General features: G+C 44.7%; 1 protein-coding gene across 7 annotated transcripts in view; it reads left to right on the top strand.

Annotated features, from left to right (window-relative positions):
* Positions 1-20317, top strand: part of LOC124721404 (protein O-linked-mannose beta-1,2-N-acetylglucosaminyltransferase 1-like) — a 2183308-nt gene that overhangs the window by 484520 nt on the left and 1678471 nt on the right. For 6 of the 7 annotated variants that reach the window (XM_047246348.1, XM_047246345.1, XM_047246349.1 and 3 more), the window contains exon 4: positions 5268-5317. The gene's annotated coding sequence lies outside the window, so the exon portion shown is untranslated. The remainder of the gene's footprint in view (positions 1-5267; positions 5318-20317) is intronic. The other variant, XM_047246347.1, reaches the window with a different exon arrangement.

Genomic DNA, 20317 nt, shown 5'->3' with positions numbered 1-20317 from the left:
CAGTGCTGCTTCTGAATGAATCTATAACACTTTACGTCCGTAGACGACTCTCATCCCTGTCGCCACATCCAACTTTTTCTAACTCGATGACAAGCCTTATGGTGGCGGCCGAGACCTGTCGGTTTTGTGTATGCTCCCTTCCTGACATATCGGATGGGAAATCTCTTAGAAAATGATTCAATGCTTTATGCTCTGCTTCCCTAAGAATTATTGTGTTTGCCTCGCCATTTTCCGCCAACTGATGCATCTCAGAAGTTATCTTCCCTATCCTATCCAGAAGACTTTCCACCAATTCATTCTACTTCTGAGTTTGAGACACTCCGCACAGATACTCACGAAAGAACCTCAGACTGTTCTGTTTCTTACAGCGCTTCGAAAGCCCTTCCTTAAGCTGCTGGAAATTATGTGCATTTTTCAAGTGATTGTGATACATGACATATGTCTTTGCTTCACCTATTAAGTGCAGTTTGGCTGCCTGCAATAGCCGTTTGTCTGCTCAGAGGCCCAGTCTTGCAGTTGCTTCTTTGTCGCCTATGAATGTCAACACATCCCGTATTTACAGAAAAAGGGGTCATCAAACTGGCAGCAATTGTATCTAATAAAGGCATGGCCACACTCGACAAAACTTTTCCTTGCATCATTTCAGAATCTTCCTTGTGAATCTGTGTGTTGCTTGCCTCTAGAGATTCTGTTTGATCAGCCAAAGCTTGAACCACCTCTTGCGAGGAAGTATCATGCGTATCTGACTCTGATGTTGTGGAAACTTTAATAATACAGTCACTCTCAACAGTAACACACTGCTCAAACTTTTCGTCTAATCATCCACCATTTTGACTCTACACTGCCTGGCAAAATGACCATAGGACCAGTAGGTGTGACACTTAACAGGCGCTGACTGTATACATGGTGTACTGTGACCTGACAGACTGCACTGCGTGTATCTCACTGGCCACAAGCCATTGCTGTCTTCCTTAGAATTTCCTCAAAATTGAGAAAGATCGGCATGTCCCTCCATCTTCACAAACTACACCTGCAATTACCTCTGACAGTCAAATTTCTCCGACCATTCGCTTGCACATGAACAGGCGAGGGAGAAAATAATAACTCCACTCTCCACATTGCGTCATCGAAGCTGCAGGCCGGAGCTGATTATGACAACCATGATCCGGCAGTTTATAGCAGCCAAGAACTTCTGAAACCACACATAGCGGTCAGGTGAGCAACCACTATGATGGAAGGTGAAGTTGGCTGTGTTAGGTCAGGCAATTGACCTCCCAGGGCATGACTGGAACGGACTGCTGGCAGGTGGCAGGCAGCAGCCCATCATGGAATCAATGCTGGTTGAACCAGAAGTTTATTCCATATCAGTTAAAGCATATTGGGTGGAGTTGGAAAGGCTTCCATTGCATTTTTGACACAGGCGGGCACAGCCGGTGAAGAATGCCAGCGTCAGCAATAGCCTGCCAAAGGGAGGCAAGTTGTGTGTTCACTCGGGCAGTGGCGACCACTGGCTAGGTGCTGCTATCAACACGGCGGCATCTACGCTGACTCAGAAAGAGCACCAGATGGTGCTCAGCGGACAGACAGCGTGTGGGCTGAAGGAGCTGGCCTGCTCCTGTTGCTCATCACGATGTGAACCAAACTGGCGGGATCAAGCCACGACCCCCACCATGGATTATGACGGTGGTGTGTGCCCGCACTGGGTGATGGTGGACAGTGACAGTCTATGCTTATACAGTGCGATGTACAGTGATAGTGTATGCCCACTTAGGCGTTGAGAGCTGGGAAGGTAGGTGGCCCATACTCGAACCCACTGCCTACCTAGAGAATCAAGTGCCTCTCTCAAGATCTCCAGAATCCCTAGGCGAAGTATTTCATGCCAAATCTCCTCTCTCTACAAGGACCGCACGATTCTCGCGTGCCATTGAAAAAGCTCTGCGAAATGCTGACAAATGATATTGTCGTTAACAGAACAACTAATTTTTCACGTGGCAAAAATTTTGCAACGTTCACCAACTCTTCAGCTCCCACATACGCAGTTCTCGATCCATTCTGTGTTACACTCCCACTCTTAAGTTTCCGACTTCTAGGAAACTGGCATCCTGACTTCCTCACGTCTGATAATTTTTAAGATTACGCAATGAGCTGCCCTCTTACAACAGTTTAGACAGAAGGGCGTTCACCCCAAGTGGAGAGGTGAACTTCTACGAAGACAGAAAAGAACTGCAGAACGGATTGCAGCAGCCTTGATTCTCACGAGACACGAGACCTGTATCTGCGACTGACTTCCCAGTTCCCTGTGTTCTAAGGAAGCTACCAAAAAAAAATGGCTCTGAGCACTATGGGACTCAACTGCTGGGGTCATTAGTCCCCTAGAACTTAGAACTAGTGAAACCTAACTAACCTAAGGACATCACAAACATCCATGCCCGAGGCAGGATTCGAACCTGCGACCGTAGCGGTCTGGCGGTTCCAGACTGCAGCGCCTTTAACCGCACGGCCACTTCGGCCGGCAAGGAAGCTACCTGTCGGCGAAAATCAAAGTTGTTTTGATATGCATTTCGACTGACTGGCACAACTTGTAAAACCCAAGACTCAGCACAAGGCAAGGTGCTCATCATGGTACATTATATGGCTTCGTTGCATATAGGGCGGGACCCGTGTTGTGCAGAGTGCACTATGAGAAAAATTGGCAGAAGGCTGAACAGTGGTTGGCCGTGGCGTTGTTCCTGTTGCGCGTGGACACTTCTGCCTATCCCTCTATTTCACTTCTGAAAGTCGAGCTGGAACTCCCACGGGGGCTTCTCCAGACTCTGAGTCAATTTCCTGGCCACATCTAGACTACAGAAAATAGCACATGTAAACCTTTTACCAGAAGAAAGATGAAATTAATACAGGACTCGATGTCTTAACCCTTGCAATCACTGAGGTTACTAATTACCAGCACTAAATATTTATTAACTGACAGGCATAGAATGCAGTCTGTGATGAAGTTAAATTAGCTATAGATGCAGGATGAGGCTTGCCAGTCCACCAATGAAGTAACGCGTTTCAGTTTCAGAAAAGGAAATAAATAGAGTGAAAGTAGTCGTAAGAGGCTTTGGTAAGCTAAATAGTCTTTTAAGAACTGAAGTTCCAACGTACCGGAAAAAGTAAGTTTAAGTTCTGTGTGTATTGGCAGTTTTGATTTACGGCACTGCGATTAAACTTTTAATGCGAAAACTATTCGAAACCTCAGGGTTACTGAGTGAGAAATGGAGAGACGCGTTTTGGTAATTACTAGGGGAGACAGGAAAACTGACAAACGGATCAAGAAGGAGACTAGAGTGAAATGCGTAATTACGCAATCATAAAAATGAAATGTTTGATAATGGCAGCAGGGAAGGAAGAAATGTACCGAAGCGAATGTATTATACGTAAACGAAGCAATTTAAAGCAAATGCCATACTACTGTGGCTATAATTAAATTAAACGTGATAGTAAGTGGAACGAGCTGTCGTGGAACAGTGTTTTTTGTGTCCGACGAACCATAGAAATAATGAACGATTTGCAAGACACTATCTGATTAAAAATGTCCGAGCACCTATGAGTGGATGTTTATTATAGGGTGTGCCAACTCTTCGTCTTTACGAAGGGTTGATCTCTGCTGGCGACGCTTTTAATGAAGTGCCTGAAAATCTCTGGAGGAATGGCAGACCGTTCTTCCTCAAGAGCCAAAACTAGAGAATGTAGTGACCTTGGACATTGGGGTCTGGAGTGATTTCTAGGTTCAAACTCATCCCAAAGGTGTTTCATTTGGTTCGAGTCAGATCGCTGGGAAAGCCAGTCCATTTGAGGGATGTTATTATTCACAAACTATTGCCTTATACATGATATTTTATGACAGGGTGTACTGACTTGCTGATACAATCAATTATCGTCTCCTAACTGTTCCTCTATCGTAAGCAGTAAACAGTGTTGTAAACTTTGTTCATGCTCTTCCCCACTTAGAGTTATCTTAAGTGCGTCGTAAATACGAAAAGCGCCCGTCTACAAAACACTATTTCCTCCGTGCTTCGCTGTTGGCACTACGTATGATAGCAAATAACGTTCTCCAGATATTTGTCTAACTCAAGTCCTTCCATCGGATTTCCACAGGCTATTGTATTATTAATCATTACAGACCACTAGTTTTCAGTCATTCATTGTTCAATGGCGCCGTTCTTACACCACCTCAGGCGTCGCGTAACCCTGACTACAGAAATATGGGGCTTATGAGTAGCTGCTCGACAATTGTACTCTATTCCTTTTACCTCCCTACGCACAGTCATTGTGCTAGCTGAACCACTGGAGCACTCTTGAACTCAGGAGTGGTTCCTTCTGCTGATTTCATGCAATTTTTTATAACTATCCCTCTGAATGTTCAACAGTCCCTGTCCGTCAGTACACGAGGACTTTCTTTTTCTATCCTACTTTGAGTAGGTAAAACACAATTTATGACAACTAGCACTGGTAGTAACGTAGAGACCGGCGGAATTAGACAGGCAGTTCCGGGGATAAAAAGAGTTCAGAAAGTGAACGGATAACCAAAGCAAGTCCAGAGCGTAGCAAAGTCGTCTTTAGCGTATACAACAATCCAGTGAGCAATCCAAATCACAGACGTAAATCAGGCAAGGTGAAAGCTCTACTACTTAATGGCGCGTACCTAATGACCGCAGAGACTAGCGAGAGACTGGCTAGCAAGTGCCGGGCCGCGTTATTTAGCGGGAAAATTCGTCAGAGTGCAGCGCCACGTTACGTGCTTGCTGCGACTGCTGCGCCTCGCTTGGCGCAAGCTACGATTGTCGTCCGTAGCCCGAGCATCTCTTGCGTGTTCTGCCTATCGATATTCGGGACAGGCGGGAATTCCGAAACACCTCTGGATACTAAATACCTAGTCTTGGTTCATCTTTGGCTGTTGGTTTGCGTTTTCTCTTCATTACCACATCACCAACAGTCGACTGGGGCAGCTTTAGAAGGGTTTGAAGTGTCCTGACGGATTTGTTACTTGAGACACATACATTCAAAGTCACTCAGTTCACCTGGTCGACCCTTTCTGCTCTTCCTTCTGTACTGGCAACACAGTATTCCGTATCATTTTTTAAACTGGCAAGTTTGACTCTCACGATTTCTAGTGGTCAGTTTCGCATTACGTTGGGATGTTCGGATAGTTTTGGTCAGATAGTGTATAGTAAGAGGATTTTTTATGAATTCTACCTTTAAAAATTATTTAATTTCTTTTGTTTCAGACAGACGGCAGCGGTATCATAGTTTTACGTGACGGATATTCACCGTTGAAGTAAGTAACAACTAATATTTAAAATTGTTTTCAATTTTAAACGAAAATTTGTCGACTACTCATCGCGAGTGTAAAAGAATCTTATTCAGAGCAGTTCCCGGAAACTTTTCTGTATATTGACATTTAAAATCACTAAGAGATAAGAAATTTGGAAAAAAACTGTCAGAGTTGCCGACTTGTAATGTATCTGAGCTTTCTACACCGAAATAGTGCCAGAAATTTAAAAATTAGAAATAACACTCCTAATTGTCAAGAGTGGCGCAAGGACCTGTTCTAGAGATTTGCATTACTGCTCGTCATTTACCATTACGACTATGTGCACTGCGAATTTAAAACTGCATTTAAAGAAATATCACTAAGTATGGTTTGTAAATTGATAGGTACAGCCCGTAACTTGAATCTCGTAAAATAATTATAACTCAAAAGTCAAGAGAATGCATATATGAACTGCTTATCACCTTACTTCTAAGCATACCGGTACATAAAAATCAAAGTACCTCAAAATACCTTTATGCTGTCCCACAGGGAAGAAAATGGTTTGCAGATCATACGATTTGTTGACAAATTTTCCAACTTTCTTTAAAAGATGCGGCTACAAAAGCAGTCATGTGGCTAAGAATGTTGTATAACACATTCGCTACCCAAACTGCTTGACTGCACCACTACTCTGAGACCCAATTACCTTAAATGGGTTAACATAAAAATTTTCACAAGTCAAAGGGATATATGACTCATTACTTTGGATCAGTGAAATGATAGGTATTTTTACAAAAAAATGTTTTGCTACTGTGAGTTCTCAGTCTTTTTATACTATACATTAACGACTTTCAGAATTCCTTCTTACAGAACGGTGGTATTGAAAACCGTTCAAAAAGTACAGGGTGCTCCTAAATAAAGTTTCATTTTCACAACGCTGTAGAAAGAGGGCCACTGCTCAGAATGACGACAAATTTGAGCAGAATATTATTGACGCAAGTAGAAACGTCATGAAAGATAATTAAAGAAAGTTTGTCCAATGGATGGCGCTATAAGCGTCAGAGTACGCACACCAACAGACGAGCGCGCACGGCTGTTCCTCAATTTGCTTCCAAGCCGCCCAACATGACTCTCCATGAAGGATCGCGCGCTGCTTGTAAGAAGAACGGTGGCTGTGCGCCAATAACCCTGCAGAGTGTTTCGGCTCTCAAGTGTATGAAAAAGGTGTTGGGCCGATGTTTGCTAAGAGTATAGAGGAAAATGATTACAACATTTGAAAGGGTAGGTTCTTTTGAAGTGCAATGTCGCAGAGGGAGGAAAGTAGTTGATACGATGTCTATCAAAGATGTGGCCAAAGCATTGCAGGAGCTGGTAAGACGGGTGCCAGGTTGAGATTCATTGAGAGAGTCCTTAGAAAATGTAGTCCTTCAACAAAGGAGATGGCTTACAAAACACTCGTTCGACCTATACTTGAGTATTTATCATCAGTGGGGGGATCCGTACCAGGTCGGGTTGACAGAGGAGATAGAGAAGATCCAAAGAAGAGCGGCGCGTTTCGTCATAGGGTTATTTGGTAAGCGTGATAGCGTTACGGAGATGTTTAGCAAACTCAAGTGGCAGACTCTGCAAGAGAGGCGCTCTGCATCGCGGTGTAGCTTGCTGTCCAGGTTTCGAGAGGGTGCGTTTCTGGATGAGGTATCGAATATATTGCTTCCCGCTACTTATACCTCCCGAGGAGATCACGAATGTAAAATCAGAGAGAGATTCAAGCGCGCATGGAGGCTTTCCGGCAGTCGTTCTTCCCGCGAACCATAAGCGACTGGAATAGGAAAGGGAGGTAACGACAATGGCACGTAAAATGCCCTCCGCTACACACCGTTGAGTGGCTTGCGGAGTATAAATGTAGATGTAGATATAGATGGTGTGCAAACGTCCAATGCGCAGGGAATTGCCAGGATGTTGGACATGCCTGCGAGCACGATGCATAAAATCCTACGAAACGTTCTGCATTGCCATCCATGCAAAACCACCCACGTTCAGGAGTTGCATCCTGTTGACCTGCCACCAAGACAAACGTCACTCTGGAATTTCTTGCTCGCATGGAAGTGGGCAATGAATGGCCATGGAACATTCAGTGGATAGACGAAGCCCATTTCCATCTCCAAGGACATGTCAGTACGCAGAACCGCAGAATGTGGGCAACACAAATAAACTGGTACCACTTCATTCTGCAAAGGTGACTGTGTGGTGGGGGTTGACGGTATCGTTTATCGTTGGGCCGTATTGTTTCGAGGAGATGAGTCCTGCAGGTGCTTTTATCTGTACCGTCACTGGTAAACGCTAAGAGAGTCTTTTGCGCACCAACGTATTTCCGACCCTCCAACAGCGTAAATGCGCGTGTAGGATCATTTTTATACGAGATGGCGCTCCTCCGCATATCGCACAGCCAGTGAAGCGGCTGCTGCAGAGGCATTTCGGAAATGCTAGGATTGTCAGCCGTCGTTTCCCTACAGCTTGACTGTCCAGATCATACGATCTTAATCCGTGTGTCTTCTAGCTGTGGGGATATCTGTGTAGTTATCTGAAAAATGTTGTGTTCGGTGCTATGAACGAAGCTGAATTGAAGAAACACATCGCGCGTATTCTGAATGTGACCCCCGAGACACTCCGATATGTTGTGGAACATGTCTTGCTCCAGTCTCATGACAGTGAGAAACCGATGCTATTTTTCTTTTTATGCGGCTCCAGGGCAAATAAAAACCGATTTTTCCCATCCGATGTTATACGAACTTGCTGTGGAGGATGAGCTTTCCTAACTAACAGTGCCACAACTGTTGGCTGCCGAACTTGGGCAGTCATGCACACTGCACAGTACAGATGGTGTAATGGGCAACTCAAACCATAGCCGTCGTAAGTGATTCATCTATCATTTCTAGGCGACCCAATTTACGATAAGATGCTTACAGCGCCATCTACTGCTAAAATTTTCGTTCAAGTTGTTTGTTCCACGTCGTTTTCCCTTGCATGAATTATATGAAGTTCAAATGTGACGTCATTCTGAGTAGTGGTTCTCTTCCTACCGCATTTTAGAAGTGCAACTGGAATTATGAACGCCCTGGACATTTAATTATCCTATTTCCGAAATAGTTTCTAACTATTTTTTTTTTACTATTCTTGAGAACATTGACACATGTAGGTACAAACTGGTCTTGAGTGTTTTGGTTAACAAATGGCAATACTAGTCTTCAATGATATCTGTGTGAATTTCGATCTGGATTTGTTACTCGGAGATGCAGGGAAAGGAAATTTATGCCGTGATGCTAACGGCATAGGAGGAAGCCACATAAGGCACATTCAGTATATCACCTTCGTCTTATTCTATAAAAACTGCAGAGTAAATATCATTGAAAATCTGTCATCGTATGTGTGTGTGTGTGTGTTGTGTGTTGTGTGTTGTGTGTTGTGTGTGAGACAGAGACAGACAGACAGAGAGGGAGGGAGCGATACGATGCAATGATGCATGCATGTCTGAAGGAGCTTTCATCGTACTTCTAAGCAACACAGCCACTAAAATATCGTGCTTACAGCCGACACCGGGCGAGCGACTTTCAATTGAATTGTCTTCCCTGTACATCAATACCCATAATGAATGTTCGAATGCAAGTTGTACACACATGGTTGATGGCAGATGGGAGTTTGGGTCTGGCCGTAATTCGTGCTCGGATAACCTAATGGTAAAGCGACCGCTCGCAATTAGTGGGAAAATCGGGTTTGAGTCCCGGTCCAGCAAACATTTTTATTGTCGCCATTCCGTTATACAGTTGATGGTTGTCCATATTCGCAACTGCGAATACATTTCATGTAGTGCAAAGCGAAGGCGTCACAAACCGTTGCTGTTTCCATTCAACTGTAACTAACGTGAATAAGAAACACTCAAAAACTGTTCAAAAGTGTTTGAAATCTCATGGGACTTAACTGCTAAGGTTATCAGTCCCTAAGCTTACACACTACTTAACCTAAATTATCCTAAGGACAAACTCACACACACCCATGCCCGAGGGAGGGCTCGAACCTCCGCCGGGACCAGCCGCACAGCCCATGACTGCAGCGCCTGAGTCCGCAGCTCGCGGTCGTGCGGTAGCGTACTCGCTTCCCACGCCCGGGTTCCCGGGTTCGATTCCCGGCGGGGTCAGGGATTTTCTCTGCCTCGTGATGACTGGGTGTTGTGTGATGTCCTTAGGTTAGTTAGGTTTAAGGGGACTGATGATCTCAGAAGTTAAGTCCCATAGTGCTCAGAGCCATTTGAACCATTTTTTGCATTAATGAACAACTGACATCTGCGTGTTAATGATTGTCTAACACGCCCAACACAACCAGGGGTCTCATCTATAATGGCTGCGGCATCAGTCGAACGGGCAAGGAGTTCTTCTTGCGTGTCTGTGGGTGTCTCGTCCACCAAACGCTTCATCTCTCTCCACAAAAAGAAATCCGTATGAGGGCAACAACATCTCTAAAACAATATAAAACGTTTGTCAAGGAAAAGGCGTCGCAGTAACAGAATTCCTGTGACATTGTGAATGGGGTATGCTCTGCCGTTGAAAGTTACAGCTGACCGTAAAAGAGGATTGTTTGACCGATGGTCGCAGTTGGAGCAAGCCAGAAGGGATATTCTTTTACGATTTTGCAGTAAAAGAGGCTATGCGTGGAGCTCATATGTTCCAGGGATGGGTCGTGCTGTCAGCTGTGTGAGGTCAGCGAGATGTGGCTGGTAACTGCGGCGGCCTTATCGCCACGGGCTGTCGTGTCAGCTATCAGCTGGGCTCCGCATTTATTTTAAGCAAATGACCGGACGCTCTAATCGCTGCGGGCTTACTCACAGCGCGGCCACTTTGCCACAGATTGATCTAGGTAGCCACGGGATTTCCACCGTCCGAGTGTACACTCAACTTGTTGCAAGATTTATGACGCAGGCCAAGGAATTATTCTTTTTGCATCTCATTTATTCTTGTGTGATTATTCGTTCCTTTTCGCTCAAACGCCACAAGCGGCGGGGAAAGAATACAAAAAATGTATCAACCCGTTGCCTGTTTTTGGAGGAATTTCAAGAAACTGTTGCAGTATTTTTAATTGTCTGTGCTTCTTGGGATCATTCTAATGATCAGCTGCTTTTGCATTCGCATCGAAGTCCTGGATTTTGAAACGCCTCCAAAAAGTAGCTCAGCTCACGTAACATTAGTACGGAGAACTGGCTACACTCAGAATTCTACAGCAATGGCATTTTTCGAGTAAATCTAAATGTGTATCGAAAGGCTAGCCTAATTGTAAATATGAATGACGTATTGGTGGAGGTAGGCAACGAAAAAAGTACACCGAGTTAGATACTAAAGGTACACGTGAAATAATTTGGGCAGGACTCAGTATAGAAGGTCCTTGTGTCGACCACCAGAATCGCCCCATTCCCTTTCCCCTCCTCTCCCAAATGAAACGGACAGTTTCAGGGAAACTGTCATCTCGCTGATACGTACGTTCTTCAATCATACTGCCCTCAATGGACGAGTTTTTGGTCATCCAACAATTAACTGGGCAAATTACAGTTTTGATAGTGGTGGATGTGACAACACATCCTGCGAAATAATACTATATGCTTCTTCTGAAAATTCTGTTGCACAGATAGTTCGGAAATCCTCTCACGACGGAATTATGTTAGACCTAATGGCAGCAAGTATACCTGACGCCTTCGAGGACGTCCACAATAGACTGCTCCAGTGAGCATCAGACAGCTGTAGCAACAGTGACTACTAAAGTTCAAAAGGCGACTAAAACAAGTACAAAGATTTACATGTTCAGCAAACTAGATAAAGCGATATTAGTGCCATATCTAAACGAAGGAATAAACACATTTAGCTCTGGACAGAAACATGTAGAGGAACTGTGGCTCCAGTTCGGAGTAATACCGGAATTGCCAATGCAAAGGACAGGTATGCAGGGTGTCCCTCCTAAGAGTTATCAGACGCATTTTCTCTGTCGTTCTGGCAACTATTTGGAATTTCGTTTTCATAGTAGGTGGAGCCAGTCCAAACAAATACTGCTCGTCACGTTCTTCATGCGACGCCAAGTGCCGACGAAAAGCGTTGGTTCGTTGCCCGTTACCGATAAAAACGTTTTTAAAGCGGAATTTTAGTTGTTAGTTCGATAGAGATGTGCCAAATTATTCTAGTGTGATATTCGCTTTATCGATATGTATTAACAGGGGCAGAAAATAGGAAGAACAGCGAGTACCCCAGCAACGACAGCACCGTACTGGCCCGCGCTCACTGCTACCATTATGCAACATAGCTGCTCGATCGTTGCTGGAACACTGGTTCTTCTTCGTGTCTTACATCCCCTGTTAATACCTATCGATGAAACAAATATCGTACTAGATTAATTTGGGACCGCTCAATCGCACAGTTACGTAAACCTGGGCTTTAAAAATCGTTTTGTTTCTAACGCGAAACAAACCGACGTTTTCCATCGATACTGTGCTTCGAACCGAAGCCGCGATGAGCAGCATTTGTTTGGGCTGACTCCAGCTGCACGTTGCAAAAACGAAACTGCAAATATTTGCCGAAAAATCAGAGAAAATACTCCTGAAAACTCTTAGAAGAGACGCCCGGTATATCTAGTACAACACTTTATGATGGCCAGAACCTTCCAGGGTATACAATCGTACCAAAGAAACTTCTAAAGAAACAGCGGGTACTGAACAATAGATATAAACCAAATCGAACTGTTGTAGGGACATAATTTCTGAATGAAATGCGTTTGGGTCTCAAAAGAGCTACGAGTGAAGCTGTTAATGACTAGAGTGGTAGATTTTTTTTTTTTTTCAAAAGACCTCTACCAAAACTCGAAGAAAGTTTGATCTTATGTATAGGCTGGCAGTGTCACCGAATTTAGTATCCAGCCACTCCTGGATGCCACAGGAACTGAAAATGAAGTTAAAAAAAAAGCAAAGACTGTAATGGCGAACTCCGTTTTTAAATGCTTTTTTGCAGACGAAGATACGGAAGTACTGTCTCAGATTAGTTCTCTGTTCCCTGCCAATATGAGTGACCCAGATACTGGTGTCACTAGTGTTGAGAAACAATTGAAATTGCTAAAATTAAACAAGGTTCCAGGAACTGATGAAATCAATGACAAATACTGCACAGCATTTGCAGATGAATTAGCCCATTTTAATAATAATAATAAACCATATATCACCCGTATAACCATACTCGGTTGGAGGAAAATACAAGTTTCAGGAATCTACAAGAAGAGTAACAAGAATGATACAGAAAACCACGTACGACGTCACTGACATCCATCTTTTGTAGGAGCTTACAACATATTCTGAGCTCAAACGTAAATCGGTATCTCAAGTAGAATGCCCTCTTCCCTGCTAACCATTATCGATTCCGAAAGCATCGGACAACTCGCGCTTTCCTCACGTGACATGCTTTTTAGGACTGCATCAGGCATTCAGATAGATGCAGTATGTCTTGTCTTCGGAGCACCATCTGACTTAGTACCACACAGACGTTTAATAAAACCGCAGTCGTATGAGTTATCAAACGAAACAAGTGACTGGATTGAGAATTTATTGGTAGGATAAACGCTATACGTTATTTTGGATGTTGATTCATCGACTGATGTGGAAGCTACTTCAAGCGCGACTCAGGGAATTGTATTCTAACCCTTGGCTGTCCGCATTGTACATTAGTGAACTGGCAGACAATATCAACAGTAACCTCAGACTTTCTGCAGATAATACTTTTGTCTATAATGCAGTATCAGCTGAAAAATGCTGCACAAATACCCAAGCAGATCTTGAAAAAATTTTAAAGTGATTCAAAAATTGGCAACTGGCTCTACATGTTGAGAAAAGTGAAACTGTACACTTCAGAAAACATAGAAAAATACTATCCTATGTTTACAATACCAAGAGCCACAACTGGAATCGGTCAGCACACAAATACACCTGAGTGCCATAATACCTGGAGATACGAAACTGAATGATCATACAGCTTTTATCAGAGGTAAGGACGGGGCAGACTTCGGTTGATTGGTAGGATACTGGGAAAAATAAACCTAAAAGTCGGATATTGTGTGATTATCAGATCAGTGATCGCTCACAAGGAGACTTCACGACAATCGGATTCTTGTAATCACTCATTCAAAGCAGTGGGATGCAGCTATCTGAGATGTTTAACACGCTAAAATACTTGTTTCGATAATCAGCATGGCTAGGTGGAAGTGTGCTCGCTTAGAATGTGGGTGGGGGGGGGGGGGGGGGCTGTTTAAGGAGCAAACGATACAAACCGCTGTTTGGGGCGCAAAGCTGAGAGGGACGCCAGATGATCCACGACTGTAAGATTTCCATACACGACATATCACAATCAGTAGCGGATTTTGGGGTGCCAAGGTGAAGGGAGCGCCCAAGTGCAAGATTTGGATACAGCGCTTTTCACAATTAGTTGCGAAACCTGACACGGATGAAAATGTACGAGAGAATGGGAAAGAAGGAGATACGCAAATGATAAGTCACTTGTGTGAAAAAATGTTGCCGAACTAGCCTTGGTGGGGGGAAGGGGGGGGGGAGGTTCCTGGAGAAATGATATTTAGAAACAAAAAAACATGTTCTACAAGCATTTCCGGGAAGTTGGAACATACAGTAGGAACATATAGTCGGTAGCGCTCGAGGCTGGTAAACGCTATATCGAGTTTAGTTTAGGACATACATTTTCTTTGTTTCTTTCCGTTCGTTTCGAATACCTTAGTCATTTAAAAATATACTATGTGATCAAATATAATATGTGATCAAATATACTATGTGATCAGGGGTATCCGGACACCTGGCTGGAAGTCACTTACAAGTTAGTAGCACTCTCCATAGGTAATGCTGGAATTCTATGTGGTGTTTCCCACCCTTACCGTTGATGACAGCTTCCGCTCTCGCAGGCATACGTTCAATCAGGTGCTGGAGGTTTTCTTGTGGAATAGCAGCCTATTCTTTACGGAGTGCTGCACTGAGGAGAGATATAGATGTAGATCGGAGAGCCCTTGCACGAAGTCAGCGTTCCAAAACATCCCAAAGGATTCAGATCGGGACTCTGTGCAGGCCAGTCCATTACAGGCATGTTATTGTCGTATAACCACTGCGCCACAGGCTGTGCGTTATGAACAGGTGCTCGAACGTGTTGAAAGATGCAATCGCCATCCCAGAATTGCTCTTCAACAGTGGGAAGCAAGAAGGTGCTTAAAACATCAATGTAGGCCTGTGCTGTAATAGCGCTACGCAAAACAACAAGGGGTGCAAGCCCCCTCCATGAAAAACACTACCATCCCATAACACCACTGCTTCCGAATTTTACTGTTTGCACTTCACACGCTGGCAGATGTCGTTCACCGAGCATTCGCCATACCGATACCATGCCATCGGATCGCCACATTGTGTACCGAGATTCGTTACTCCACACAACGTTCAATCGTCCAATATTTACGCTCCTTACACCAAGCGAGGCGTCATTTGGCATTTACCGTCATGATGTGAGGCTCATGGACAGCCGCTTGACCATGAAATCCAAGTTTTCTCACCTCCCGCCTAACTGTCAAAGTACTTGCAGTGGATCCTGATGCAGTTTGGAATTCCTGCGTGATGGTCTATTACACATTACCACCCTCTTCAACTGTGGGCTGGCGCGGGGTAGCTGTGCGGTCTCGGGCGTCTTGTCACGGTTCGCGCGGCTCCCCCCGTCGGAGGTTCGAGTCCTCCCTCGGGCATGGGTGTGTGGGTGTTGTCCTTAGCATTAGTTACTTTAAGTTAGATTAAGTAGTGCGTAAGCCTAGGGACCAATGACCTCAGCAGTTTGGTCCACAGTCCTTACCACAAACAAAAACAAACAAACTGTCGGCGGCTTCTGTCAGTCAACAGACGAGGTCGGCCTGTACGCTTTTGTGCTGTACGTGTCCCTTTACGTTTCCACTTCACTGTCACATCGGAAACAGTGAACCTAGGGATGCTTAGGAGTGTGGAAATCTCGCGTACAGACCGCATGACACAAGTGACAGCCAGTCACCTGACCACGTTCGAAGTCCGTGAGTTCCGCGAGTGCCCCATTCTGCTCTCTCACGGTGGCTGATGAGACTAATGAAGTCGCTGATATAGAGTACCTGGCAGTAGGTGGCAGCACAATGAAAAACGTATGTTTTTAGGGTGTCCGGATAGCTTAGATCACATAATGTATAGTGCGGTCAGATACAGGCCGAAAACCTTGTACCGCTATTGGAGGATGGGCTGTGCTGAGAAATAAGTGTGACGAAAAAATTCGTTACGTTGGGCCGTTTCTGAGTTAATTAGCACTGAAGTTAGACAGTCAGGCCATTGCGCAAGCAAAATCAAGCGGGCCGCTGGAGACGGCGTGCTAAATGGATACTTCGTTTGTTTCCTAAGACCAAACAATCGAAATGTTGGACATGGTACCGTAGGCGGGATCGAACCCTAATTAAAGTCAGTGCAGTCTCGTGCATTATCACCTGCTGGCTAGGCTGTTAGAACAAGTGACACTGAGTGTACATGGCGGGCCATTTGAATTTACCTTGCGCAACGGCCTGATTGGCGACTTCAGTGCTAATTAACTCGGGAACGCATCGTACTTTTTTTTTTCTTCGAACAATCATTCGTCAGCACAGTGTACTCTGTAACACCACCACAAGCTTTCAGACTGTTCCTGATCACCCTGTATATGCTAATTAACACATTTAATAGACATTTCAGTGCAGAAAACGTCTTCTTATTTGTAATTACAAACAGCACATATAATTCAGTTTTAAATGCCGACATAAGTTCTTTTCAGGGATCTCTTATGAAAGATTGTTAATCAGAATTGTCTGAATTAAAATAAATTACAAATCAATTTTTTTCATATCTTTCTGTATATGACGCTTCACGAAAATATTTGAAGAGCATGCATCATTGATTAGTAATTTTGCTCCACTTGGACTCGAACCCACGCAACTCACGCCCCAGGCGAACACACTACCACAAAGAAACGCTGTTTGCCGAGAAAAAACGACCATCCTCAGCGTATAAAATGTCGTTGACAAACTTCAAAGTCGACGTTTTTGAGAATTTTTTAGAGTTACATCGAACAACTTTCGTTGACTGATATTTGAGTTATGAGTTTCACTTACCATAAATTAAAAAAAAAATACAGAACCCCAGTTGCCTTATGGTCTCCTTGCCAGGGAGTCAGTTAGTACCCTCAAGTTTCCAGGGGTATCTGCCCGGAGCTATTTAAGGTGGAGACGTACACGTTATTGTAAGAATATTGCGGCGAGCTGTGCTGAATGCAGTGTGGCGTGGCTTGGAGTTAGTGTCACTGGTTGGCAGTTAAACCATGCAACTGATTGTCATTCAGTATTTCTCAGTTCTGTAAGGTTCTCGCAATATCATATATTTTAATGGCTTTATATACTGGAATATTTTATGTTCCTAGAAATAGATGCTCTCCCCGTCCAGGAGTTCAGTTCAGTTCTGGCTGTACGTTGGTGTTAGTAACAAATATGCCTTCAAAAACAAATTTTGTACTTTATTGACGACACTGCTTTCGTATGTGGGCTTGATTCTGGTTAAGACGTCCCAATATTAAGAGTGTATAATTAATGTACGAAAGAGATCGCTAACTATAGCGGCCAAACCGCACGAAACAGCACGGGTTCCTTGAGCACAACAGACTATGTCTAGCCGATGAATTGCTGTCTGTGAGACATACAGAACTTAGTGCTGACACGTTAATCTGCCACAGCAAAGACGTATACAGCTTAAGGACCACTGCGCGTAAAACGAGATATAATAACCCATATTTACTGTCGGCATTTGAGTGACTAAACCATTAATCGACTTGTTTTGCTCTTCACACTTGTTCTGCCGGGGTCTCAGAAGGGTCGACTCGACTGTCCTGCAGATGTGCAATAGACACACAGCGTGGCAGCGGAGCTGATATTGAAATAGCGGAGGGTTTAAGGCTTTAAGCGGAGGGGGCTGGGGACTGTGGCTGGCTTCTGACCTCCGCAGAGTGGCGAGAACTTGGGGCAGTGTGAGGAGCCTGATGAGTTATTGATTGTCACAACTTAGGCCGGTGACGCGACGCGCTACGCCACGCCACGCCGCCATGCGCATACCCGCCTCTTAAGTCTGTAGCAGTCAGCCACACACGTTGTGACCGAAATCACGAGGGAATCCCCATTTCTCAGAATGTGATACGTCAGCCTCCACCAGTACCATAAAACAACACACACACACACACACACACACACACACACAGAGAGAGAGAGAGAGAGAGAGAGAGAGAGAGAGAGAAAGAAAGAGAGGCGGGGGGGGGAGGGGGGGAGGTTTCAGGGGGAGAGACAGAGATGCCCGCTTCGGAGGAAGTGGGACTGGTTTATTTTGACAGATTTGCCTTAGTTGATTTCGTAATAAAGCACTTGAATGCGGTGGCATGCTGCATTTCTGAAGTGTGGAAGATTCTGCATTCGAAAAGGTAAAACATTTTTCTTTTTTTGAAAATAAAGAGGAAATCGTGCGTATTAAATACCGAACAGCGTACACCCGTATACCGTCCAATATGAACTCTGTCAAAGCGTGTAAAAATTCAAGAGGGAATACGAAATGCTCGGCAGGATATTTTGTGGTAGGAAATATGCGAAGTCGATTTAAGAATATGTCGTAGCTGTGTCTGTTATCGAGAGATGTGACATTTTGGTTAACGCACTAGACTCGAATTAAGGCTCAAAATGGCTCAGAGCCCTACGGGACGTAACATCTGAGGTCATCAGTCCCCTAGAACTTAGAACTACTTAAACCTAACTAACCTAAGGACATCACACACATCCATACCCGAAGCAGGATTCGAACCTGCGACCGTAGCAGTCGCGCGGTTTCAGACTGTAGCGCCTAGAACCGCTCGGCCACACCGGCCGGCATTCGAATTAAGGAACAGAATTGTTCACGCTCTTCTCTGGTCATTCTGATTCGTGTTTACCATGATTACAATACGTCCCTATCATGTGAGTGTTGTGACGGTTACTTCAGCATGGACACGGCAGAGTTCCTTCCGTATTCTTGTAGAACTGCGTTTTTAAAGACCTTAGCTGCTGACTGGATGTTAGCTTCTTAGATTGTAGCCTTTCTTCCTTATACGGCCTAATGGAAATATTTGCCGTGTAAGGCAGTTAATTTTTGTTTTATGTTTCTCACGAATCGTTTCGCAGTGGACCCTTCTACACAAGATTCTATGTACGCGAGCCGCATCTATTTTGAGCTATTAGTCGCTTTTTTGCGTAAAGTACTTCTACGTTCTTCATCTGTTTGTGTTTCGCCCTATCCCCCACGAAGCAGCTGAGCGTCACATGTCAATGATTTGGCCAAGTCGCTGCTAAACTTAGCACTGGATAAAACTCAGCTTGCCCTTTTCTCACTTGATGTACTGCGAACTATGGATGAAGGGCAACAGGAGGATTGGCTCTGAGCACTATGGGACTTAACGTCTGTGGTCATCAGTCCCCTAGAACATAGAACTACTTAAACCTAACTAACCTAAGCACATCACACACATCCATGCCCGAGGCAGGATTCGAACATGCGACCGAAGCGGTCGCGCGGTTCCAGACTGTAGCGTCGGCCACCCCGGCTGGCAACAGGAGGATTCCAGATTTCTGTATCACCAGAAAGCATTTGAAACGGTGCTCTATTGCATGGTCTTCACGAAGGTACGGGCATACTGAATAAGTTCACAAATGTGCGGGTGGCTTGAAGACTTCTTAAATAATAGAACCCAGTCTGTTGTCCTCGACGGCGAGTGTTCATCAGACACAAGGGTATCGTCAGGAGTGCCCCAGGGAAGTGTTACAGGACCGCTGTTGTTCTCTATATACATAAATGATTTGGCGGACGGAGTAAGCAGCAGTCTGCCGTTGTTTTCCTTGGTGTGCGGTACAGTGTCAAACTTGAGTGACTAGGAAGATACAAGGCGACTTGGATAAAATTTCTAGTTGGTGTGATGTATGGCACCTATCCCTAAATGTGGAAAAATGTAAGTTAATACGGATGAGTAGCAAGATCAAACCTGTAATGTTGGGTACAGAATTACTAGTTTCCTGCTTGACACAGGCAAGTCGTTTAAATATCTGGGGCCGGCCGTTGTGGCCGAGCGGTTCTAGTCGCTTCAGTCTGGAACCGCGCGACCGCTACGGTCGCAGGTTCGAATCCTGCCTCGGGCATGGATGTGTGTGATGTCCTTAGGTTAGTTAGCTTTAAGTAGTTCTAAGTTCTAGGGGACTGATGACCTCAGAAGTTAAGCCGCATAGTGCTCAGAGCCATTTGAACCATTGTTAAATATCTGGACGCTACGTTGCAAAGCGATATGAGATGGAACGGGCGTGTGGGAACTGCAGTAGAGAAGGCGAATAGTCGACGTCGGTTTATTGGGAGGATTTTAGGAAAAAATGGTTCACCTGTAAAGGAGAACGCAAACAAGGCGCTGGTGCGATCTATTCTTGAGTACTGCTCGAGTGTTTGGGATCCATACCAAATCGGACTGAAGGAAGATCCGAAGCCATTCAGAGACGGGCTGCTAGATTTGCTATCAAAAATGGCTCTGAGAACTATGGGACTTTAACAGCTGTGGTCATCAGTCCCCTAGAACTTAGAACTACTTAAACCTAACTAAACTAAGGACATCACACACATCCATGCCCGAGGCAGGATTCGAACCTGCGACCGTAGCAGTCAAGCGGTTCCGGACTGCGCGCCTAGGACCGCGAGACCACCGCGGCCGGCTTTGCTATCGGTAGATTCGAACAACACGCAAGTGTTATGGGGATGCTCCGGGAGCTCAAATGGGAATCACTTGAGAGAAGGCGACGTTGTTTTCGAGAAACATTAGGGCTCATACGGAGACGTATAGACAGTCGTTTTCTCATCGATCTATTTGCCAGTAGAAC

Source organism: Schistocerca piceifrons, chromosome X (assembly GCF_021461385.2).
Source record: "Schistocerca piceifrons isolate TAMUIC-IGC-003096 chromosome X, iqSchPice1.1, whole genome shotgun sequence".
NCBI lineage: Eukaryota > Metazoa > Arthropoda > Insecta > Orthoptera > Acrididae > Schistocerca > Schistocerca piceifrons.
The sequence above is the reverse complement of the archived record's forward strand: the minus strand, read 5'-3'. Positions and strand labels throughout refer to the sequence as shown.